The sequence below is a fragment of the Geotrypetes seraphini genome, chromosome 2 (genome assembly GCF_902459505.1).
Source record: "Geotrypetes seraphini chromosome 2, aGeoSer1.1, whole genome shotgun sequence".
NCBI classification, from domain to species: domain Eukaryota; kingdom Metazoa; phylum Chordata; class Amphibia; order Gymnophiona; family Dermophiidae; genus Geotrypetes; species Geotrypetes seraphini.
This window is the reverse complement of record NC_047085.1, coordinates 462,329,893-462,356,600: the sequence shown is the minus strand read 5'-3', so window position 1 is coordinate 462,356,600 and position 26,708 is coordinate 462,329,893. Positions and strand designations below refer to the sequence as shown.

At 41.0% G+C, this 26,708-nt stretch overlaps 1 protein-coding gene across 7 annotated transcripts in view; it reads left to right on the top strand.

Annotated features, from left to right (window-relative positions):
- The window catches only part of ZMYND11 (zinc finger MYND-type containing 11), a 244,278-nt gene that overhangs the window by 15,394 nt on the left and 202,176 nt on the right, over window positions 1-26,708 (top strand). The gene's annotated exons all lie outside the window — the stretch shown is intronic.

Sequence of the window (26,708 nt, the reverse complement as noted above, 5' to 3'; positions counted from 1 at the left end):
TCTTCACAAGCTTTTGTCTCAGACTTTTGGTCGATGCCTGGAGACCCCTTATACCATACCGGCTGTTCTAGGCAAATAGGACTCTAGGTATAAAACTGTATATCGTAAAGGGTGTGACAACTCACAGTTATCTCATCAGTCCCTGCTATCGAGTCCTCCTTGAAGAGGTCACATCCTTCTAAGGTTTATGCCACCATTCCTCCTGGAAGAGAAGGGAAAACTATGGACAAATTCGGACGTCGCATCTATCAAAATGTCATGATGTCCTATAAAGTCCTCAATTATAATTTTCATTTTATTACTTATTTTGAGTTCCTCATTTCTCTATTACCAAAATTCTTGACTTATTTTGGATACTCAAAAGCACTTTGAATTTCAAGAAGTCCTTGCTTCTTTATCACAACTTCGATTACATCTCCTCCAGTCATCTTATGATGCCTTCGAGTTGTCTGCCCGGGCAGCTGCTTGTTCTGTAGCTATGCGTCGCCTTGCCTAGCTTCGTACCATTGACATGGATCCTAATCTTCAGGATGGTTTAGCTAATATTCCTTGTGCAGGCTATGACCTCTTTGATGAATTTATCGAGGCAGCCACCAAGAAATGATCTGCTCCTCAACTTTTTGTCTCCTTTGACCCAAATAAGTTGGGACATCCTATCTCTAAGCGTACCATCTCCAACTGGATGGCTGCTTGTATCTCATTGTGCTATGCCCAGGCTGGATTACCCCTACACAGTAGAATCACAGCCCATAAAGTTAGAGTAATGGCAGCTTCAGTAGCTTTGTAGCTTTCCTCAGATCTATTGAAATTTGCAAGGCTGCTACTTGGTCCTCGGTTCATACTTTCACTTCTCACTATTGTCTGGATACTTTCCCCAGACGGGATGGACAGGTTGGCCAAACAGTATTCTCTTAAATTGCCAACACTCCCACCATCCTATTTTGGTTAGCTTGGAGGTCACCCATATGTGAGAATAGGCTGCCTGCTTGTCCTGGGATAAAACACAGTTACTTACCATAACAGGTGTTATCCAAGGACAGCAGGCAGCTATTCTCACAACTCACCCACCTCCCCTGGTTGGCTTCTCTGCTAGCTATCTGAACTGAGGAGACGCGCCCTACGCTGGGCGGGAAGGCACTCGTGCATGCATGTTGCGGTCGACTCGAAACTTCGAGTTTCTTCAAGCAAATCTGCTTGCGAGCTTCCGCATCCGGGCTGCGCTGATGTCACCCATATGTGAGAATAGCTGCCTGCTGTCCTTGGATAACACCTGTTACGGTAAGCAACTGTGCTTTCAAGAACACCCCTTTTCACTCTGGCCTTACAGCGGCAGGGAAAAGGCCTAAGCTGCTTTTAGATATATCTAAAACCCGTTTTGATTATTTGCACTTGGACAATCTGTCTTTTTGATTGTCCAAGTGCCGATTTAGGCAGGTTTTTAGACTTATTTCTGTTTCAGTTATGAACCTCATTTGTATTTGGGCCTACCAGACAAATAAATTATTGAAAAAGCTGTAGATAGTAGTAGAAAATGCAGTGACCGAATTAATAGGAGGACAATCATTTGATCAAGCTACATCTTCTGGTAAAGCTGCCTTGGCTTCCTTGTAAAGCGAGAATAGAATTAAAAAAAAATTTTACTATGATTTTTAAAGGTCTTTATGGTCTGACTCCAGAGTACTTAAGAAAGTTTTTTTATCAACTAGAATGAACTCTCAGATCGCTGAAGAATATTAGGTTGGTACTGCAACCTTGCCAGGATTAACTGAAAAGACTTTTAATATGACCCTCTTGGGAAGAGGAGCTTCTTTACTTTAGAGATCAGGGTGGTCCTAAACTACATGTGTTTTTGTTGATTTGGTGAAAACTTTGTTTCAACAATACTTGGGAAATTGGATCTAGTTCCAGGGAATAGTAGTCCATTATTTATATTATGTACTTTGAGATTAAGGACTTACTTGGTTATTGTGTGAAACTATGAATCTGAGACAGTTTTATATGATTTTGCAGGGTTGATTTTGTATTTTATAGTCATTTTTATAATACCTGATAGTATGTCAGATTGTTTAGCTGTGTTGTGCTTTTTCCCTATACTGATTGATCTCCGCCTAGAACTTTATGGTTAAGGTGATTATAAATGTCAAAATTAAATTTGAAATAGAGGACAGTGAATATAGAAGCTTCAAATACTTTACAGCATGGCCATTGAGAAGCACTGCCTTCTGAAGAAAGGATTCTCAGCCTTGATAATTTATTCTTGTTAAAGGGACCATAAATCCTCTACCTAGCTGATTTATATTCAGATCTGGAAAGCCTTTCATCTCTGGTTGACCAATAATTATCTTGCATTTAGAGCAACAAATGCCACCACTAACTGCCTCTTTTACAAAGCTGTGCAACAACAGCCCCAAAGCCCTTTAAATCTCTATGGGCTTCGGGGCCGCTAACGTGGCTTTGTAAAAGAGGCTGTAAGTCTCTAACATATTTATGCAGCCCTACTTGGAGATAGACCAGATCTTCAAACCAAAGCCTACTAGGTTAGTCTCAGACCAGCAGTACTCATCTTAGCATCAGCAATGAAGCAAATACTGTATGTAAAGTAGACGCTCCTGGGTTAAGACTGTTGCAATGCATTGATACTTTCTGACACGTATTCCCTTTGAAGAAGTAACAAACCCCAGCAGCTTCTGATGAGAGCAAAGGCAGATTTGAATGCTTTCATGCCCCTCCAGATTTAGGGAATGTTCCTGCTGAAAAAATTTGCTTGATTGTTCTGAATCCTGGTAATGTGTGCTGCCTACAGAGCTAACAAATGCAACTCCAACCATAGAAGATTTGCCCTTCTTTTGGTTAGCCCCATACTGTATGCTTTTTTGTCTGTTGATATACACTTTGTCATCATATTGACAAGGCCCATACCAGCCTTATGCAGGGACAATTGATACTGAAGAGCAGTGCCTTCTGGTAATAATCTAAATTCTAGTCAACGATCGGTCAGGCTGCTCCAAGTGGAGACCACATCCCCTAAGCCATCTGGTTTTGGCAGTGAGTACCCCCAGCTATATAGACTGGCATCTGTTGTGACTCTGGGACTGCCAAGTCTGCCCCCTTGAGCAGGTTGCATGACTTGAGCAACCACATCGGGCTGTTCCTCTCCTGTGCTCTCCACAGAAACTGATGCTTATAGCTTTGTGAGTGCATTGACCATCATGTGAGGAGAGAGCTCTGTAGATATTCACTTGCCCATGGAACTACATCTATAATGACCACTATGGATCCCAAGACCTGCTTTTAATCCAGGGGCTGGCTGCTTCAGAAGACTCCTTATATGAGCCTGCAGCTTCAGCATTCTTTGTCTTGGAAGAAATATCATTTCCATTCTAATGTCATATTTTGCTCCCAAGTATACTAGTGACTGATGCAGTCAGCTGGCTTTTGTTTACAGTGACATCCAGCCTAAGGCTTGAAACAGCTGCAGCACCCTGGTTGTTGCTTGAAGACTTTCCTGCAATGAGCTGACGCTGTCTTGATGGAGAAAGGCCCCTAGACCTCGAACAAACGTCAACTGACTGCCTCCAAGACTGAACTACTTAGGATTAGGAAAGAAAAATGCTGCTACATCCACTCTTCCCTAACCTGGGAATCAACTACTTTAATGGCAAAAGACAAGCTGGATACCTCTCGCTATCCAGGGGTCTTTCCCTCTGGATTTTGGAATGGGTGATTCAGACGATGGATGCAAGTCTCAGAAGCTATGTTTGACTGTTCCTGTTCAAGGCTGGGGGGGCTTCCTCTGAGCGCAAGTGATTGATCAATCGCCTGGAGCTTTGGGTAATTCTGCTTGCTCTCATCCACTTCGAAGGTCGTCGCTATCATCGAGCCATTCGCGTCTTCTTGGACAATATATCAATCAATGCTTACATCAATCAATGGGGGCACCAGGAGGTCCTCCATGAGCATGGAGTCTCAGCTTCTCTTGTGGGCGGAGAGATACCTAGAGGCACTGTCAGCAGTGCACGTGGCTGGATTGGACAGCATTCAAGTGGATTTTCTCAGTCGTCAGACTTTGGATCCCGGAGAGTGGTCCCTATCTCAAAGGGCATAGAGACTCAATGGGGGTGTCCCATATTCGATCTCATGGCGACTGCGGCCAACAAGAAAGCCGATCATTTCTTCAGTTGATGTCGTGAGGCCGGCAGCGAATGCCTGGATATTCTGGTTCAGCCCTGGCCATGGGAATGTCTCCTATATGTCTTTCCTCCGTTGCCCAAGATGGGGCATCTGTTGCAATGGATAGCGGCCCACAGATGTCCGGTAATCCTTGTCACACCCAATTGGCCGAGGTGCCCTTGGTATGCCGACCAGGACCAGACACTGGTTACTGTCGCCTCCTCACGCAGGGCCCGATTGCGTTGAAGGATCCGGACTGTTTTGGTCTTATGGCATGGCTATTGAACATGTGGCCTTAAGTAGCCAGGGATGTTCTTCGGAGGTGGTTGCCACTTTGCTTCGCAGCAAAAAAAATCTACAGTGGCTGTCTATGTGAAGACTTAGAAATGTTATCAGGAGTGGTGCATCCTGCGACAGGTGGTCCTGTCTATTCCATCAATTCCTAGTATCCTGGAGTTTCTGCAAGATGACCTGAAGAAAGACCTGGTGATAGCTTCTCTCCGGATGTATATTGCCGGTCTCTGTTGTATGAGCCCTCCTTCTCTGAGGGCTCCTTGTCCTCCAGATGTTCGTGGCTGCTTTTTGACTAACTGATCCAGGAGGGGGCCAATGTTGAGGTGAGAGTGGTGGAGCTGAAGCTTCTGGAATTTAAGGTTTCCTACAAAGTCCTGGTGGATATGCAGAATTAACCTAATTGTCCTGAAATAAAGTGTGGATTTACAAGAAAGAAGATTAGCAAAGGTAAGAACCTTATCTTTTGTTCAAAGCAAACATGTTATAAAAGATACAGCACTGAGAAAGACATTACCCCGTTTTTCCTTGCAAATCGATATACACAGAATCAACCCCTTACCTCTTAAGTGCTAAGTTTATATATCTGTACAAGGAGCCAAGTGTGAAGAGGTAGGGCAAGCAATAAAAATGAAAGTGAAACCTTTTGAGCAGAATGCGCCTCAAGTCTTGGAATCTTTGTGTGTATAACCTGAGGTTTATCATATTCTCTCATTGGGGGAGAAAACCTATAATGGGAGCAGGTCATAAAAGAGACCCAGATTGGGAATATTTTAATGAAATTCCTCTACCTATGGGTAAGATAGGCAAGTGTGCAAAATGCAAATGCTGCAGCAAAGAAATGCAAGGCATGGTGACCTGAATGAAACATCATCATGAGAAGTGCTTTGATGAAGATGACAAAAGGAACATGTTTGAACAGGCAGGATCTTCAGGTTGGTAAATGTTTTGATTTCATTATATTTCTTAAAGACTGCCTTGAGGAATTGTCATATACAAAAATACAGTATATTATTACCGCATGTTGCTGTCATTTTGATACAGTTATGAAGAAATAAGAGTTAAAACAAATATTCCTTTTTTTGGGCAGTACTGAGTGGCAGTGAATAGAATGAGTAATACAAAATAAGCAGAAAAATGGTATCAATAACAGCATTGACTTTTTTGTTTAGGGAATCTATCATCAACATAAAGGATTCTGGAAGCTATCCATCTTCGAGATCACCATCTTCGTGTTCTACAGTTACAGAATTATCTGTCCAGGATAATCACATCATTATACTTCACATGTATCCATAGTATATCACCTAAAAGAAAGAAAAATAAATTGACCAGGAACCACTGTAGATAAGTTTGTGATAAAAACCAGCAGATTAGAAAAAGAGGTAATTGATGAAAAATGCCCAGTTTGTTTATGCGACAAACTCTTCTTTCCGTCTGATTGAAAACCCATGCTTCATTAATATGGGTTAGTCACTTAGACCAGGATACAGTCCACCCAGCAGAGCAGATGTTGCAGGGAAACCTGGGTAAAGTGTATGACAGAGAAATGGAGCAATGTGCAACAGGTCTAGAGGGTAAAATTGTTTAACCTAAGTCTCGATGGGTGGAGAAATGTCCACAATTATCCTGTTGTATTTGCTTGTTTAACAAGAGAAGAAGGGAATGGGTTTCTTACAGAAACAATTGATACCTCAGGAAATGCACATGGAGCAAAATACAGGAAGTAGCAGCAAAAGCTATAATAAAATATGAACAAAAATTAAAATGTCTAGTATGCAGTTTAGTCACAGGCAATGCTGCTAATGTATCCAAGATGAGAAGAAATTTAGAAGAGCATGAAGAGAATACCAAGCTAATAACATATGGTTGCAGTGATCATTTGCTGCACCTCCTAGCCAAAGAATTCTGTGTCCCAGAAATAAAGACTAATGTTGTTTGAAATTGCTAAATACTTTCGTAAAAATCATTTTGCTGCAGCAGCTCTGAAAAGAATGGGTGGAACCAAGGCAATGAATCCCACAAGATGTTAGATGGAACTTTATAGTAGGATGGTCCAAAAAAAATCATGTTCAAGGGACATAACCTCAACAAATCTATTTTTGTTCTCTGCTAGCTACTGTTAATTGTGCCAAATTATAAGCCTTTTAGTGAACATTTAGAGGTTGCTCAATGATTTCTAATTTAATAAATAAAATGCAAGTACAGATTTTATATTAGTTTTCCATCTAAACCTGAAATATAAACAGACACACATGGAAAGAAGTTAAAAAAATATGTAAGTTAAAAATATGTACTCTAATGATTTATTATGCATTGTTCAGTGATGTGGTATTCTTTAATGCCTAATTTCCAGTACCTTGAATGTGGTCAAATGAGCTGCCTGTTTCAAAGCAGTGTTTTTATCAGTGTGTAAGTACATCATTAATTGAAGAACATCCCCATTGGTTGGAAGATGTTCAGCGGTGCTCTTCTTTAGCAGCCATACTTCAGCACTGCTTCTAGTCTTTGATATAATTACTTCTTAGTTTTTATCCTAACATGTAACATCAACTTGTTTTTCAATTGCCTATTTATCACTACCCCCCCCCTCCCTTTTAATAAGCACTGTTAGAAGTTTCTACCACAGCCCGGAGCACTAAATGCTCTGATGCTCATAGAATTCCTATGAGCGTTGGAGCATTTAGTGCCCCAAGCTGTGGTAGAAACCAATACCGCAGCTTATTAAAATAGGGCCTAAACTAACTTTCTGATTTGCAGCAGTTATTCAAATAGTAAAAAAAAAGTGTTGTCACTAACAACAGCTTCAAAGAAAAGCTATTTAGTATCCAAGCAGTATTAAGTAACAGTTTCTAACCATATTGCACATTGACTAGCCAATCACATTATGAATCATGAGCGACCTCTACATTTGTCCTAAACTGTTTCAGATTTTAACCATATCTTATCTACATGAGGTAGAACATATTCAGACTTGTGGAGGCATGTTCTTATATGGTTTGAATTTTTACCATAGTATTATGGACCACTCTACTTTATAGTGGACTGTGTTGAGCATTATACCAAGAACTGGCCTAATCTAATGACAGTTTGAACAAAACTGGGAGAAAATGGATGGCACTCTTATGGCCAAAATCCTCAACATTGGGCTTAGAAATGTTTAACATATGCTGAGAATCCTGAACTCAATTTCTGAAACTTTAAACAAAATATAGACACAGTTGTTTTACTGCTGAAGGAAGGAACTGAGTGAGCACTTAAAACAGAACTGCACAATGACAGAATTAAATTACAAGCATTAAAAAAATGAACGGGACAAACACTGTCTAGAGCTCATTTTCTAGCATATGTTGCCAATATCCACTGCCAGGGTCAAACCTTAAGTGCTGAAGAAGAGGAGTTAACTATGACATGGATATCCAGGAATCGTCCATCTGTAACACCAACTATAATCAACTTCAGAGCTAAGGGGGAACAATTCAAGAAATATACATATGCCAATGATGTTTTAATGAAAGTCACACCAGTGAACTGCTAGAGGTTACTTATTAAGCACTTGGATTTAGAGATTAATGACATAATGATTTTAATAATAGTAGTTTCTTCTGCTGGCATAGAAAGAATATTCTATTCCTTTGGACTCATTTATTCTAAATTGAGAAATCGTTTGGGACCCGAGAAAGTAAAAAAGCTTATTTTTCTTTTCCAGATTATGAACAAACAAGAAGATAAAGATGAGTGAGCTATAGAAGGACAGTATTTTAAGTTTCTCATGTGAGGACCTGGCTGATAGTCTAAGTGTTTTTTAAAAAAAGATATTTTGTTTAACCATATTCATTAACTTGGATGTTTAAACAAATACAAGAATACATATGCTATAATGTTATTGTTTTGGTTAAATAAAACTATTTAAATTTTTATTAAGATAATGATGATTTTTCTTGTTTTAATAAAGTACTGTACAGAAAAGTTGTCCAAATATGAATGATTAAACTATTAAACTGGAGATAGTTCACCTTGCAATTTCATAATCATTTATCTATGTATTTAATATTTTTTTATATATAACTGTAAAACTATCTGAAAAGTTAATTTTCAAAAAATGAAACCTTCATCTGGTTGTAAATATTAAGGTTATACCAGCAAGAATGAGTTTTTCTGTAGAAAACAGTAATTTAAATTGATTTGGTTTAAATCAAATTCACTCTGTTTCACACCTTTAAAGAAGTCAAATAGATTGGTGATGCAAAATCTCCTGTGGCTGAATCCATTCTGACTGTTCTATTAAATCATGTTTTTCTACATGTTCCATAAATGTATTTTTTAACATTGTTTCTACTATTTTGCCTGGCACTGAAATTAAGCTTATCGATCTGCAATTTCCCTGATTTCCCCTGCAGCCTTTTTATTTATTTATTTTTTTTAATCAATGTGACATTGGCCACCCTCCAATCTTCAGATACTATGGACCGAGTTTAGCGACAGGTTACAGATTACTAACAGCAAATCAGCAATTTCATATTTACATTTTTTCAGTACCTTGGGATGTATACCATCTGTTCCAGGTGTTTTATCACTCTTTAACTTGTCAGTTTGGCTCAGTATATCTTCCAAGTTCACAGACATTTCTGTCTGTTCCTCTGCATCATCACCCTTAGATGTTACATCTTCAGTAAAAACTGAAACAAAGAATTCATTCAGTCTCTCTGCTATGGTCTTATCATCCCTGAACACCCCTTTTGCTCCTTGATCATCCTAATAATATCCTACAGATTCCCTCAAAGGGTTTCTGCTTTCGATTTACCTGAAAAAGTTGTTACTATGAGTTTTTCCCTTTTGGGTAGGTTCCTCTTCATAATTTTGTTTTGTGTTTTGTTTTAGCTTTCTTTATCAATGTTTGCATCTTTATTTACTAGTGCTCATGTCACTTCTTATTTCAGATAAATGGACAACATAACTGTGGTGTCCCTCAGTGTCTTCTTTGTCTCCAGTTTTGTTTAATGTGCTACTATGATCGTTGGAAATGAAATTGAAATCTTTAGGAATGGATATACTGATCTATGCTTATGATGCTTATAATTTTCTCCCCAAATTTGAAGATTGGGATTTGGTGTCAGAATAAATTAATATCGTTGGATAACATCAAAAACTAAATTTCTTTTTATAGCCCCTAGGGATCATCCTTTGAATGATTGAAAATTTTACATAAATGATAATTTACATCAATTTGAATCATCCGCAAAGATATTAGGAATTCAGTCGTCTATGAAGGCGCAGATTAATAGTGTAGTAAAGAGTTCATTCCTAATATAAAAAAAAAAACTAAGAAATTAAAAAATACTTTGACACTGCTAAATTAGCTTTTAATTGTTCAGGCTTTAGTACTATCAAAGCTAGACTACTGTAGTTCAGTATATGTAGGTTGTTCTAAAGTATTGTTGAAAAAATTGCAAGTGGTTCAAAATACAGCAGCCAAAATTATTTTTCCCACTAAGAAACATGATCATTTAACTCCATTGTTGGTTTCCTTGCATTAGCTGCCAGTAGAGGCTTGAATTAAATTTAAACTATACACATTACTGTTTAAGATTTACCATGGTTGGGCCCCATAGTATTTAACTAACCTTTATCTTCCTCCTTTCAGATAAGTTAAATATTGCTGGTTTTTACTAAATCACAGTAGAGGTTCTTACTGTGGACCGGCGAGGTAAATGCTCTGACTCTCTTTGGAATTGAATGAGCATTTACTTTGCCAGCTTGTGGAAAAGGCTCTACTGTAGTTTATTAAAAGGAACCCTTTATAATAAGAACGGGGCAGGATTAATTCATTGAGGGCCCCTAGGCACACAAGTACACTGGGCCCCCTGCCCCACCCCACCATGTGCCCAGGCGGAAACAGGAAGCTGCGTCAAAGGGAAGCTGGGCAAGCAGCAACGCTTGCAAAATTACAGTTCCTGTTGCCTTTCTTACCCACATTGCTTGCTTGTCTTACTTTCTGTTGATTGGAGGGGGGGAGGGGGCGCATTGCCAATCGATGCTGGAAAGGCCCATCGCCGTTTGGAAAAAACAATGTTGATGTCCTCCTTCATCGGGTCTCCTGACCATAACGGGGCATAGGCACTTGCCTACTTGGCCTATTGGTTAATCCTGCCCTGAATAAGAACTATATGAAAATTGAGCTATCCATCAGCTACTGGGATTAGATACTAAAAGGTGTTTGAGTCCCCTTTTGTATTTCAATTAGTTGTCGCTTGGAATTCCCTATCATTGGAAATAAGACATAACAAATTTTATCCCAGGACAAGCAGGCAGGCTATTCTCACATATGGGTGACATCATCAGCAGAGCCCGGATGCGGAAGCTCGCAAGCATACTTGCTTGAAGAAATCAGAAGTTTCGAGTTGACCGGGCATGCGGCGTGCCTTCCCGCCCAGCGTAGGACACATCTTCTCAGTTTTCCGCGGAGCCGAGAAGTCAGTCTTTGACTCTCTGCGTTTAACTTCGTGCCTTCTCTGAACCGCAGTTTGTATTTTGTTCTTCACGAATCGCTGTTCTTTATTTCTTTTATTTCTAGTTAAAAACATTTTTTTTTTCAATCTTCCGTCTGACTGCTGGGGCAGGCTGCTCGGCCGCAGCCCAAGGGCTTCAATTTTGCAGCGGCCGTTTTTCCTTCTATGTCCCGGTCTATAACAGGCTTCAAGAAGTGTAGCCAGTGACAGCATGCGATTTCCCTTACGGAACCACACCGTCGGTGCCTCAAGTGCCTTGGGCCGGATCATCAACCGAAGTCATTCGAGCGCTGTGCTATTCTTCAACCTCGAGCCCTTAAGCGTCGTCGTCTTTTGGTGGAGAACCTCTTCGGGATGGATTCCTCCTCTGATCTCTCGACATCGAAGGCTACCTCGGCCTCACCTTCGACCGAGACTCCTCCTGCTTCTACTGCTTCCACCTCGAGCCTCATCAGACCTTCATCGTTTGCAGCGGCTTTCTCCTTGACAACGTCTGCTGTATCTTCCCCTGTATCCTCAGGTCAGATAGCTCAGCAGAAAGTTCCAGGTTGGTGCTTAAGGTGCCTAAGACCTTTTAAGTCGAAACACATTTACACTGCCTCGGTGAAACCTCCAGCCAAAGCAGGTGGTCTGGTTTCAGACGTGAATCCATTCTTGCCGGCTTCTTTCCAGACCATGTTGGAGAAGCAATTCATTTAGTTCCTTACTAATATGGGACCGAAGCTTCTTCCTCTCATCCAGCCTGGGCATTCTGCAGACTCCCGCGAGGTCGAGCCGCTTCCTTTGCCTCAGTCTGAGCTCACACACTCTTTGCAGGGAGCAGACACTCTCGGAGTGTCTTATCTGGCATCTAAGCGCGTAAAGCAAGGAGCAGAATCTGCAAGTGCCTCAGCATGAATCCTCATTATACAAGGAGCAGAGTCTTTGGAAGTGCATCGAGATTCCTCCTTCAAGCCTCTGGAGCTTCGATCTACAGCCTCCAGTCCTATCCATTTTTTGGTGGCATCAACTGCTTCTGTCTCCGAGGCGAAGTCTCCTCGATCTTTGAGATCTGCTTCCAAGCACCGTTTTCACCGACGATCGAGGCCCTCATCGAGGCATACTTCCAGGCATAGTTCTTCAACTAAGCCTCGATCTACTCCTACTTCGACTAGATCACTGACTCCTCGATCGAGGTCTCCACTTCCACACCTCGAGGATGCAGTGGTTTCGATTGCTTCGTCCAGGTCTCCATATTCTTTTGATGCCTTTTTTTCTGCCGAAGCTTCATCTTCAACCCAGGCTGCTTCGACGACCTCGAGTCCTTCTTGAGGCAAAGCATTGGCGGATCAGCTATCTTTTTCCTCTTTTCTTCGTCGGATGGCTGTTGACTTGGACCTTCAATTAGATGCTGGTTCCAAATACTCTAAGGAGTATCTCGAAGTCATGCATCTACCTCAACCTCTGGCAGAGTCACTTAAGCTTCCTCTTCACAAGCTTTTGTCTCAGACTTTTGCCAGATGCCTGGAGACTCCTTATACCATACCAGCTGTTCCAGGCAAATTGGACTCTAGGTATAAAACTACAGCGCAAAGGGTTTGACAACAGTTATTTCATCAATCCCTGCTTATGGAGTCCTCCTTAAAAAGATCCCATCCTTCCAAGGTTTATGCCACCGTTTCTCCTGGAACGGGAAGGGAAGGGAAAACTATGGACAAATTTGGACGTCGCATCTGTCAAAATTCTATGATATCCTCTGGAGTCCTCAATTATAATTTTCATTTTATTACTTATTTTGAATTCTTCATAACTCTTTTACCAAAATTTCTGAGTTATTTGGATACTCAAAAACACTTTGAATTTCAAGAAGTCATTGCTTGTTTATCACAACTCAGATTACATCTCCTTCAGTCGTCTTATGATGCCTTCGAGTTATCTGCCCAGGCAGCTGCTTGCTCTGTAGCCATGCGTCGCCTTGCCTGGCTTCGTACCATTGACATGAATCCTAATCTTCAGGACCGCTTGGCCAATATTCCTTGTGTAGGCAATGACCTCTTTGATGAATCTATCATGGCAGCCACCAAGAAAGGGTCTGACCATGAAAAATCCTTTGCTTCTATTGTCAAGCCAAAGCCAGCTCCTGCCAATACTACACGTCCTCTTCCTTTCTATCGGAGGCGTTTTGCTCCAAGAGCGGCTGCTTAAAATCGCCCTTCTAAGAAACAGCAGCCTCAGAAGCAACAAAAATCTCAACCTTCTGCTGCACCCAAGGCTTCACAGCCTTTTTCACTGTCTCAAACAGAGCATAACCTGCATCGTTCTGTCTCTGACTTCTCTTCCCCCTATAGGAAGTCGTCTCCATCATTTTTACCACCGATGGTTGACAATTACATCCGACCTCTGGGTTCTGACCATCATCAGAGAAGGATACTCTCTTCATTTCACTCAGGTTCCACCAGAGCTTCCTCCAAGAGAGTATCCTTCCACCCCTTCCCAGACCGCCCTTCTTCTTCAGGAAGTACAAGCTCTGCTTCGTCTCCATGCCATCGAACCAGTTCCTCTGGACCAGCAGAACAGGGGTTTAACTCCCGTTACTTCCTTGTTACGAAGAAGACGGGCGATCTGCATCCCATTCTGGATCTCAGGGCTCTCAACAAATTTTTGGTCAAAGAAAAGTTTCGCATGTTGTCCCTGGCATCCCTTTATCCCCTTCTCGAGCAGAACGACTGGTTATGCTCTCTGGATCTCAAGGAGGCCTACACTCACATTCCCATTCATCTGGCCTCCCAGCAATAGCTCAGATTTCGGGTGGGGAAGCTGCATTTTCAATACAGAGTGCTGCCTTTCAGCCTGGCTTCATTCCCCAGAGTGTTCACCAAGTGCCTGGTAGTGGTAGCAGCAGCTCTAAGGAACCATGGTCTTCAGGTATTTCCCTATCTCGACGACTGGCTCATCAAAGATTCAACATCTCAGGGGGTTATTGTAGCGACTCAACGGACTACCTAGTTCCTACAAAGTTTGGGATTCGAAATCAATTTTCCCAAAATCCCATCTTCAGCCCTCACAGAATCTACAATTCATCGAAGCTGTTCTGGATACTATCCAACTCAGAGCATTCCTTCCACAACAATGTCTGGAAGGTCTTCTTCAACTCTGTCATATGTCTTCCCGCTCTTCCATCTCAGCGAGACACATGATGGTATTTCTGGTGGATGCTCTCTTCCAATCTCTCCAGAGGCTTGCTTTTTCAAACCCCCCCATCAGAAGGTCCTCACGACAGATTCTTCGACCTATGCTTGGGGCGCTCATCTCGATGGTCTCCGTACACAAGGCCACTGGACCAGTACGGATCGTCAGTGTGAGATCAATCTGTTGGAACTCAGAGCGATCCTCAAGGCTCTCAACACTTTTCAACATCTTCTTCACGACCAGGTAGTCCTTATTCGGATGGACAACCAGGTCGCCATGTATTATGTCAACAAACGGGGAGGGACGGGATCTGCCTCCCTTTATCAAGAAGCTCTGAAGGTTTGGGACTGGGCAATCTGTCACAATAATAATAATAACAACAGTTTATATACCGCAATACCATTAAGTTCTATGCGGTTTACAATAGATTAAGTGAGGTACAAATTGATTGAATTTAAGAGGTGGGAAGAGGAGAGTTAATAGGACCGGAAATGCGTTGTTGAGGAGAAAGAGATTAATAGGACAGAGGAATCACTATGGAGGAGAAAGAAGATGAGTGGATCAGTTGTCTAGATACTTTAGGAACAGTTGAGTTTTTAGACGTTTTCTGAATTCCTCATAAGTAGTGGGCGAAAGCAGTTGATCTAGATCTTTACCCCACAGTGCTGCTTGATGTGAAAGAAGGTGTTCATGGTGTTTTTTCAGTTTACAACCTCTAACTGGGGTGGAAACGAAGTAGGAATGAGAGCTTCTCTTGTGTCTGTTGGCAGAGAAGGAGAAAAGGTCAATTATGTATTTAGGGTCAAGTCCGTTTAGCATTTTAAAGCAGAAGCAGGCGAATTTAAACTTTATGCGTGCTTCCATCGGTAGCCAATATAACTGCCGGTAGTAGGGTGATACATGATCAAATTTCTTTAGTCCGAAGATTAATCTGACCGCTGCATTTTGCATTAGTTGACTTAGTACGAGGGATTGGACCAGGGTTCTGAACGCCGACGTATCGAAATAAGCTTTAATGGATCTGAGTTTCCAGAGAGTGAAGAAACCCTTTCTGATTAAGGAGTCCACCTGGTCTTTCATGGTTAGGCATTGATCTAGAGTTACACCTAGTATCTTTATGGTGGGCTGGATGGGGTGATTAAGTTCACAACACCTTCCTCAAAGCTGTCTACATCCAAGGGGCGAAGAATTGCTTGGCGGACAACTTGAGTCGTCTTCTGCAACCTCACGAATGGACACTTCATTCCTCGCCTCTTCATCACATCTTTTCACCTCAGATAGACCTCTTTGCAGCTCCCCACAACTACAAACTGCCTCAGTTCTGCTCCAGGATATACTCTCCTCATCGCCTCGAGGCAGACGCTTTTCTTCTGGAATGGATGAATCTCTTCCTCTATGCATTCCCTCCATTCCCTCTCATTCTCAAGACTCTAGTCAAGTTGAAGAACGATCATGCCACCATGATTCTGATTGCTCCTCGGTGGCCGAGACAACCTTGGTACTCCCTTCTCCTTCAACTTAGCAGCAGGGAGCCATACCTTCTACCAGTTTTTCTTTCTCTGCTTTCGCAGAGTCAGGGATCTCTGCTTCATCCCAACCTGCAGTCTCTACACCTGACAGCTTGGTACCTCTCAACTTAACTCCTCTTCAGTTTTCTCAATCTGTGCGAGACGTTTTAGAGGCTTCTAGGAAACCTACCACTAGACAATGCTATCACCAAAAATGGACTAGATTTTCTATGTGGTGCTTTTCTCATGATAAGGAGCCTCAACTTTCCTCCTTATCTTCTGTTTTGAATTACCTTTTGCACTTATCGACTTCTGGCCTCAAGTCTACATCTATCCGAGTCCATCTCAGTGCAATTGCGTCTTTCTATCAGCCTATCGAAAGGAAACCTCTCTGCTCATCTGGTGGTTTCCAGATTCATGAAAGGACTTTTCAGTGTCAATCCTCCTCTCATACCACCTCCTGTGGTTTAGGACCTCAATGTTGTCCTTTCTCAACTGATGAAGCCTCCATTTGAACCAATTGACAAGGCTCATCTGAAGTATCTCACTTGGAAAGTGGTGTTTCTCATTGCTCTCACTTCTGCTCGAAGAGTCAGTGAACTGCAAGCTTTAGTTGCTGATCCACCTTTCATGGTGTTTCATCATGACAAAGTGGTTCTTCACACTTATCCTAAATTCCTTCCTAAAGTGATATCGAAATTTCATCTCAACCAATCCATTGTTCTTCCAGTATTCTTTCCAAAGCCTCATTCTCATCCTGGAGAAATAGCTCTTCATACTCTGGACTGTAAATGTGCTTTGGCCTTCTATTTGGAATGCACCAAACCACACAGAACTGCTCCTCAACTTTTTATCTCCTTTGACCCAAATAAATTTGGGACATCCTATCTCTAAGTGTACCATCTCCAACTGGATGGCTGCTTGTATCTCGTTCTGCTATGCCCAGGCTGGATTACCCCTCCACAGTAGAGTCACAGCCCATAAAGTTAGAGCAATGGCAGCTTCAGTAGCTTTCCTCAGATCTACACCTATTGAGAAATTTGCAAGGCTGCTACCTGGTCCTTGGTTCATACTTTCACTTCTCACTATTGTCTGGATACTTTCTCTAGATGGTATGGACAGTTTGGCCAAACAGTATTACAAAATTTATTCTCTTAAATTTCCTACATTTCCACCATCCCATTCTGGTTAGCTTGGAGGTCACCCATATGTGAGAATAGCCTGCCTGCTTGTCCTGGGATAAAGCACAGTTACTCACCGTAACAGGTGTTATCCAGGGACAGCAGGCGGCTATTTTCACAACCCATATCCACCTCCCCTGGTTGGCTTCTCTGCTAACTATCTGAACTGAGGAGATGTGCCCTGTGCTGAGTGGGAAGGCATTCGCGCATGCGCCGTGCGGTCAACTCGAAACTTATGGTTTCTTCAAGCAAGTATGCTTGCGAGCTTCCGCATCCGGGCTTATGTGAGAATAGCTGCCTGCTGTCCCTGGATAACACCTTTACAGTAAGTAACTGTGCTATACGATATTTAGAAAAATGGTAAAATCCACATTGAGCTGAGGAGGCATTGCGTGGAATATAAGAACTGAATTGTATTTTTCTTCATTTAGATCCTTTTTCCATTCTTTAAAGAATGTACTTTTGGCTCTAATTGCTTCTTTCACTTCACCTTTTGACGCAGTTAACCACAGGGATGGGGACAAATACTCTGAATTCTCTATACCAGGAGGCTGGTCATACACATCCACTACCCTTTCTCTAAACTATTTTCTTAGTGTGAGTAAACAGTGATAAGAAATAAAACATGAATTAGTGTAATAGTTTGTTTGAAATGTCTGTATGCAAATGCCATTAGCCTAAGAAACAAGATGGGAGAGTTAGAATATATTGCACTAAATAAAAAAATAGATATAATAGACATCTCTGAAACCTGGTGGAAGGAAGATAACCAATGGGACATGTCATACCGGGGTACAAGTTATATCGTAGTGAAAGGGTGAATCGAATTGGTGGAGGCGTAGCGTTATATAAAGGAGGGCCTTGAATCGAATGGACTAAAAATTCTACAGGAGCAGAAACGCACCTTGGAATCCCTGTTGGTAGAAATTCCACGTGAAAGGGGGAAAAGGATAATGATAGGAGTGACCGGGATGAATGGACAGATGCTGAAATGTTATCAGAAATTAGGGAGACTAACAAACTGGGTAACACAGTAATAATGGGTGATTTCAAATTACCTGGATATTGACTGGGTAAATATATCATCAGGGCATGCTAGGGAGATAAAATTCTTTGATGAAATCAAGGACTTCTTTATAGAGCAGCTGGCTCAAGAATTGACGAGAGGTGAAACAATTCTAGATCTAGTTCTTAGTGGAGCACATGAATTGCTGAGAAAGGTAATGGTGCTGGGGCCGCTTGATAACAGTGATCATAACATAATAATAATAACTTTATTTTTATATACCACAAATAGTTCAGAGCGGTTTACAGAGGAAGAGACTGTATACAGACAGCGATAATACAAAAACCTTTCAAAATTACATTAGCATGTTAAGATTAATTGAGTTTATCTGGGAGTGTTTTAGGAATGAATCAAGGCAGAAGTGGAGTCAGAGAAATTTGTCAGAGATAAGTTTTGATTGACTTCCTGAAAGTTTGATAAGAAAGTGTGCTTGAAATAAAGTTGGTTAAACATTTGTTCTATTTGCCTGCTTGGAATGATAGTGTTCGATCAAGGAATTTCTTGTAAATGCAGCCCTTCAAGGATGGAAAGGTGAACAAGTAAGCACTACATGTACAGGTTGTGCCTGGAAATTCGAAATGGTGAGACAGGTAGATTGGGGATGAACCTGTTATGGTTTTGAAGCAAAGGCAAGCAAACTTAATTATGACCCTTGCTTCCACAGGCAGCCAGTGTAGTTTTTTGTAATATGAGCTTACATGATCCGATTTTTTGAGGCCAAAGATGAGACGGACTGCAGCATTCTGGACAATTCTCAGTCGTTTGATGGTTTTCTTAAAAGATCCCAAGTATATGATATTGCAATAGTCTATGGTATTTAAGATCAAAGATTGAACCAACAGTCAAAAAGAGAGGAAATCAAAGTAATGTTTAATGGTACGAAGTTTCCATAAGGTGAAAAAAAACATTTTTTAACCTTAGCGTTGATGTGATCCTCAAAAGTCAGGCTTCGGTCCAAGATGACCACAAGGATTTTGATTGTAGAGTTAATTGGGTAGTCTGACTTATTTAATTTGAGAGAGGTGTTTGTGATCTTGTTATTGGGATTTGCCCTCCAAAACTTTGTTTTTTCCGAATTCAGGTTTTAGTTTAAATTGTGTAGTCCATTGTTCTACCTTGGTAAGGACGGATGAGATGAATTGTTTTGTCTCTTGGGTCAGTGAGGTTATGGGAATAATTATTGTGATATATATATATATATATATATATATGTATATATATATATATATATAATTTCAATTTTAAATTATATATATATATATATAATTTCAATTTTAAATTATATTTATATATAATTTCAATTTTAAATTGGATAGCATATTTCCCAATGATGCCATGTAGATATTGAAAAGTGAAGGGGAGAGTGGGGAGCCCTGAGGAACACCGCAGGGGTTACTCCAAGCCTGAGAGAAAGTTCCTTCACTGTAAACCTGGTAAGAAAGTTTTTTTAGGAAACCTGACCAGAAATGCTGATGGAGTCAAGGCATCTAAGCAAAGTGTCATGGTCAACGAGGTCAGAGGCACTGCTCAAATCAAACTGCAGTGCCAATGTGCTTTTGCCCCAGGAAAACAAATGGAAAAGATGATCAGTCATGGAAACTAAAACTGTTTTGGTACTGTAATTTGTATGAAAGCCAGACTGGAAATCGTGTAGAATGCAGAATTTCTCTATATGTTTCATGAGATTGATGTTAACCAGACCTCCCATTAGTTTAAGAAAAAATGGTATGTTGGTGATGGGTCTGTAGTTGGCAGTCAGGGAAACAGACTCCTTAGAATTTTTAATAGTAGGAGTCACAAGGATGTGACCAAGTTCCACTGGAAATTTGCCCATGCACATACATGAAGAAATCCAATTGAAAAGTTCAGCCTTGAAGGGGGTAGGAACTGATTTCATAATAGTTGGTGGGCAACTGTCCAATAGGCAATTGGATTTTACATATTTTGCGTAAAGTTTGAGAAATGGGTTCCAATCTGGATTTTCAAAATGATTCCAGATCATGTCAACAGGTGAACTTTCTTTTTCTAAGGCAATTAGAGATTTGATATAATCCCTGAAATAAGTTTACACAGGAAATCCAATACAACAGCACTTTAAAAAAAGATAACTATGATAACATGAGGAGAATGATTTAAAAAAAATTTAAAGGTGCAGCTTGCAAAGGTCAAAAATATGCATCAGGCATGGTTGTTATTTAAAAATTCCATCCTGGAAGCCCAGACTACATATATTCCATGTATTAAAAAAAGGAGGAAGGAAAACCAACTTGTGTGGTTAATGAGTGAAAGCTGCTTAGATTACTGCAATCTACTTCTAACTGGTCTCCCACAGTGCTTCTTCCCCTTTCAATCTGTGCAAAACTCTGCTGCAGAACTCATCTTCCAACCTTGCTACACTCATGTCATGGCTAGCTGCGGGTAACAGCCACTTTGTCATTCTCTAGTAGTAGGTTAAAAAGTGCTTGTTGGCATCCCATCTGGATGTATCCAGATTTTTGAAGGGACCTTATGTCTTTACCCTCTAGTGCGCCAGCCCTTTCCATCTTGGAACCTTAATCTTGTCCTACAGGCCCTTGCAAAAACTCCATTTGAGCTTTTGAAGGAGGCATCTCTAATAGGTTTGACAGTTAAAACAGTTTTCTTAGTGGCTGTGATGGCGGCAAGAAGGGTGTCGACGCTGCAGGCACTGTCCTGCAAGGAACCCTTTGTTCTCATCTCAGAGGCTAGCATCTCGATTCAAACAGTCCCTTCCTTTTTACCGAAGGTCGTGTCCAGTTTTCACATGAACCAGGAGGTGCAGCTCCCAGCCTTTACACTTAAAGGGAGTGAAGAAATCAGATATTGTATTGAAAATTCTGGATGTTCGACAAATTTTGATTTGTTACTTGGAGGTGACCAACGAGTTCCGTCTGTCTGATTACTTCTTCGTGCTTATGAATGCGGCACAAGCATCTAAAATGACCATATCCAGGTGGATCAGGATGGCCATATCTTCCGCCTATTTTGGAAGCAGAAAGCAGTCTCCTGTGGTGGTGAAGACATACTCCACTTGCAGCTTCACGTCATCTTGGGCAGTCTAGAGCAATCTCACCTGCAGAGATGTGCAGGGTGGCTACTTAGTTCAATCTCCACATGCTCACTAAGTTTTAGAGGGTGGATGTAGCAGCTTTGCTGAACACTGCTGTTGGGTTCTTGATGATGACAGCAGGCCCACTCTTGGAACTGGGGATAGCTCTGATACATCCTGAATGTCAAGACTATCAGTCTCGTTGCTCAAGAAGGAAAGATTAGGTTATTACCTTGCTAATCTTTCTTATAAACAGGAATGGTAGTCTTGATGGCCACCCTGTTTGATATATATTAGCCTACTTCAGACATGCTTGCTTGGTCAGGTGTCTTGTTTCTTTCGCCTACCCAGTGGGGTCAGACACAGAGAAGAATTCACTCTTAAGAGCTACTGGGGCATACCAAAGGTTCATCAAGCCCAGTATCCTGTTTCCAACAGTGGCCAACCCAGGTCCCAAGTACCTAGCTAGATCCCAAGTAGTAAAAGTAGGAATAAGCAGTGGATTTCCCCAAGCCATCTCAATAATGGCCTGTGGACTTCTTTTTTAAGAAGTTATCTAAACCTTTTTTAAAACCCCGCTAAGCTAACTGATTTCACCAAGTTCTCCAGCAATGAATTCCAGAGTTTAATTACATATTGTATGAAGAAACATTTTCTCTGTTTGGTTTTAAATCTACTACTTAGTAGCTTCATCGCATGCCCCCAAGTCCTAGTATTTTTGAAAAGCATAAACAAGTGATTCACATCTACCCTTTCCACTCCACTCATTATTTTATAGACCTCTGTCATATCACACCTCTGCCATCTCTTCTCCAAGCTGAAGAGAGTTACTTTAGCCTTTCCTCATAGGGAAGTCATCTCATCCCTTTTATCATTTTTGTCACCCTTCACTGTATCTTTTCTAATTCTGCTATATCTTTTTTGAAATACGGCAACCAGAACCGCACACTGTATTTGAGGTGCGGCTGTGGGCATTATAACATTTTCATCTTTGTTTTCCGTTCCTTTCTTGATAATTCCTAACATTCTATTTGCTTTCTTAGGTGTTTGTGCTGCCACCACCCTCACCATTGAGCTGAGGGTTTCAATGTATCTTCAACAATGACACCTAGATCCTTTTCGTGGGCAGTCACTCTTAACATAGAACCCAGTATCACGTAGTTATAGTTCGGATTCCTCTTTTCCACATCCATTGATTTGTATTTGTTCACATTAAACATGATCTCCCACTTTGACGCCCGGTCTCACAAGGTCCTCTTACAATTTTTCACAATCCTCTTGCGATAAAACAATTTTGAAAAACTTTGTGTCAACCAGCAAATGTAATTCTCGCTAGTTATTCCCATCTCTAGATCATTAATAAATATGTTAAAATGCAGTGGTCCCAGCACATACTAGGGAACTACTACCCTTCTCCATTGAGAATATTGACTACTTAAATCTACTCTGTTTTCTGTCTTTCATCCTGTTCTTAATCCATTACCACCTTGTTGTTTTGTTTAGTTGTGGTTAACTACCATTGTTCCTTTATGTTTGCATTTTGAGTAGAAAAGCTTAGGTAGTTTCAGGGACTCGCTAGAAACTTTGGTACTGACTAATGGAAAGATTCTCTAATGTTCTCTGTAAAATCTGATGGGCCGCTATCGCGGCTGTTACTGTTACAGTGTCAAAAAGACTAATTATTCTCAAAAAAAAAAAAACCCCAAAACCCACCCATACAAATGAGTTTTGTGGAGTTTCGCAAAGGGTCGCTAAATTTACATGTGATTAGTCGCTGGTGAATAGTGATTGGCACATGCACAGAATACACCACGAAAAGAGGCTTAAAAGCAACACCGTCATCATCTTTAGGACTCATTAGGACAACATGGAAAGTGTGAGGAAAAGAACCACTATTCATAATGCCGTCTGGTATTTTAGCACAAAACATGCGCGGCTCACAAATGCCTATAATTCACGGGCTTTTGAATTTTGTAAATTTTTTTATGTCAAATTTTATCATGAATCAACACAATAAACTTCTCAAAAGTGTCAGACTCTAAGCTGAAATCAACATAACATTTTTTTTCAGATCTCAGCAGTATCCCTTAATTTTATCATGAGCCACAGCCAGAAACACATAAGACATTCCTATAATACACGCGCTCAAGAAGCGTAGTTTTGTCCTGTCCCGTTCCCCCCCAAAAAAAAACCATACTATAATTTATGCGAATCTTGTAAATTTTTTTTAATGTCAAATTTTATCATGAACTACAGCCAGATGTGATTTTCATAGTACCAGCATCTTCGGATTTTTGGTTGCAAAAATCCAGCACCATGCTTGGGGGATCACACGGTGATAAGAACATAAGCAGTGCCTCTGCTGGGTCACACCAGAGGTTCATCATGTCCAGCAGTCCGCTCATGCGGCGCACCATTGCCCAATACAATGGCAGGATAACTTCTTTCATTCTGGCTGTAATACATTTCTTGATAATACCTAACATTCTGTTCACCTTCTTAGAAGCCGCAGCGCACTGAGCCTGCGGCTTCATTGTCTTGTCTACCAGTGCCCCCAAGTCCTTCTCTAGGCTACTTTCTCCTATTACCAGCCCTCCCATCGTGTAGTTGTACCTCAGATTTCTGTTTCCTACATGCAAGACTTTACATTTCTCTACATTGAACTTCATCTTCAATCTCGTCGCCCACTCCCCTAGTTTGTTCAGGTCCCTTTGTAAATCTTCGCAGTCCTCTTTAGTCCTAGCCCCATTAAATAGTTTGGTGTCGTCTGTGAATTTTATTACTTCGCACTTTGTCCCTGTTTCTAGATCATTTATAAATACATTGAATAGCAGCAGTCCAAGCACCGACCCCTGTGGAACACCACTCGTGACCCTCCTCCAGTCCGAGTAGTGACCCTTCACTCCTACTCTTTGCTTCCTACCTGCCAACCAATTCCTGATCCATCTGTGTACGTCTCCTTCCACTCCATGGTGGAGTGCTTCTTTGAATATTGATGAGTCCATTTTACTACCATTTTTATATTAATGACCTCGTTGTACTACATTTGCATGGCAGAGCCGGAGACTGCTTGAAAGCACGGAAAAGACTGCGGTTAGCCATTTTGATAAACAACCGCTTAAATATATGCATGCTAAACCAACTGGAACAGGTTTAGCGGCCATTGTTAAGGTCAGGATAAATTTATTATTTTTTAAATTTTTTTTAGAATCTTCCTCTGAGTGTGTGGAGCTTATCCCAGTGTGATGGGAGGTGAAGCATGAAAACAAACAGTGGGCTTTTTACACCCTTGCAACTTATGGGGATTTATCCCAAATGTCAAGACTACCATTTCTGTTTACAAGAAAGAAGATTAGCAAGCTATGAGTAAGAACCTAATTTTTCCATGAGCAGGGATTGTCTCTTACATGTCTAATGTATAGCGCTGCGTATGTCTAACAGGACTTTAGAAATGATAAGTAGTAGTAATAGCTGCTGGCAACCGCAAAGTTTGTATAATTGTGGAGAGGAAAGAAAGAGAGACAAGGGGTGGGAGAAGGAAGATAGGCAAATCCAAACCCGAGGAGAATCCCTGCAAATTCCAAGGCACACCTGGGGAGAAGCTGCGGCACATAGTTGAAAAACACTGGCATAGAGGCTCTGTTTTATCCATTTAGATAAATGTTGCTATGTTGAGCAGTAACGCAGTATGATTGTGTTTATTAGAATGTTAGCTAAAGCTTTGTTGGTGACTATAGAGCAGGGGTAGAGAACTCCGGTCCTCGAGAGCCGTATTCCAGTCGGGTTTTCAGGATTTCCCCAATGAATATGCATTGAAAGCTGTGCATGAAAATAGATCTCATGCATATTCATTGGGGAAATCCTGAAAACCCGACTGGAATACGGCTCTCGAGGACCGGAGTTCCCTACCCCTGCTAGAGTGTTATATGCCCTTGAGAAGAGAGAAGCTTGAAATAATAGAACCAGAGATTTTGCCTTTTCTTTTTTTCTCTTTCTGGCTGTGTTTTCTACTTATCCTCCCTCTCTTGTGGCCATTTGAACAGCAGCTTAGAGAGTATAAAATTCACTGATTTGGCCCAGTACAGGTGAGAGAGTCTCTGGAGGCTGAGACTTAATTTGTAAGTGCAACAACATAGGCAAGTAAATGAGGTCTCTATAATACTGCTTTTCAGTGATCTTATCATTTTTAGTGTTAATGGTTCTTTTAAATCTTAGAAAATTTTCTTGATTAATAAATCATTTAGAGCTCCTTTTACAAAGGTGTGTTAGGGCCTTAACGTGCAGAATAAATTTTGTGAAATAGGCACTAAGAGTTGGTTTATATTTGTGGATTATTACCCATCTGTCCTGCTGTTCTCCTTCATCCTCTGGGAGAACCTCTTATCTATAGGTTCAAAAGTGACACTTGATCTTTTTTTTTTTTCTCAAGTGCTTGTATAATAAGTTTCGATGGGTTGATGATCTTATATTGCATTAGTAACAGCAGCAAAACAAATATCCACCATGCTTCTTTTTCCCCTTTTGAATGCAAATTATTTTTCTTCATCTGTTTAATAAAATGTGATATTTTGGGGATCTTACAAGGGAAAAATGCTAGTAAATTTCTCTTGTGAAAAAGGTTAAGAATGTGTACTGTTTTTTCTTCAGGACTTTTAATTGGACTCCTTTGCTTTAGAATTTTAAAAATGTGACAGTAGGGCTAGAACAAAAAAGTCAAGGTTCAGCTCATTAAGACAAAGGATAATTTTCAAACCAATTCTCATGCAAAAGGCACATCAGTCTTGAGCAGTGGGTTATTCTCCTAACCACGAGTTATGTAGAACAGTGTTTCTCAACTCTGTCCTGGAGTACCCCCTTGCCATTCAGTTTTTCAGAGTATCCACATTGAATTTGCATAAACTTAATTTGTATACACTGCCTCCATTATATGCAAATGTCTTTCATGCATATTCATTGTGGATATGTTGAAAACCTGATTGGCAAGGGGGTACTCCAGGACCAAGTTGAGAAACACTAGTGTAGAAGACATCATCTACCTGTTTTCAGTTCTACCTTCTTCCTCACTGGGCTGTGCTGAAGTTCCTCAATCTTTCTTCTACATGTGAGTTGGAAGATATATTTCTGCTCTTCTCTGAGTGTACTTTGGTTGGGGTTTTTTTTTTTTTTTTTTGGGGGGGGGGTCCAGATTTGGGGGCTTTTCTGCACTCAAGAGGTCACAAGCAGCCTGTTTCGCCTTTTGGATCACCTTTTTGTTCTGACCAGTCATGCCAAGAAAGGGAGGCCGGCGTCTAGAGTCTTGATTTCAAGATGGATTAAAATGGCCATTTCCTCCACCAGCATGGGTGGGCTATGGTAAACAGTCACCGATCACATTGAAAGCACACTCCACTACAGGTTTTGCTGCCTTTTGGGCAGAGACTAGTCTGTCTCGCTTGAGGAGATTTGTAGAGCAGCTATATGGTCTACCCTTCATACCTTTACTAGGTTCTATTGGGTGGATGTATCAGCTAGAAAAGATGCTGCGTTCGGGTCCTTCGTTTTGAAGGCAGACTCAGCAGGCCTGTCTAGACTCTGGTAACTGCTTTAATATGTCTCTAGCATTCAGGACCACTAGACACATTGCACTAGAAAGAAATATTAGGTTCTTACCTTGGTAATCTTTCTTATAGATGTGTCTAGTGGTCCTGAAGCCCTGCCCTGTGTAGGGCTTTGCTTGCCTTCTGCCTTAAGATCAGTCTAGATTTGAAG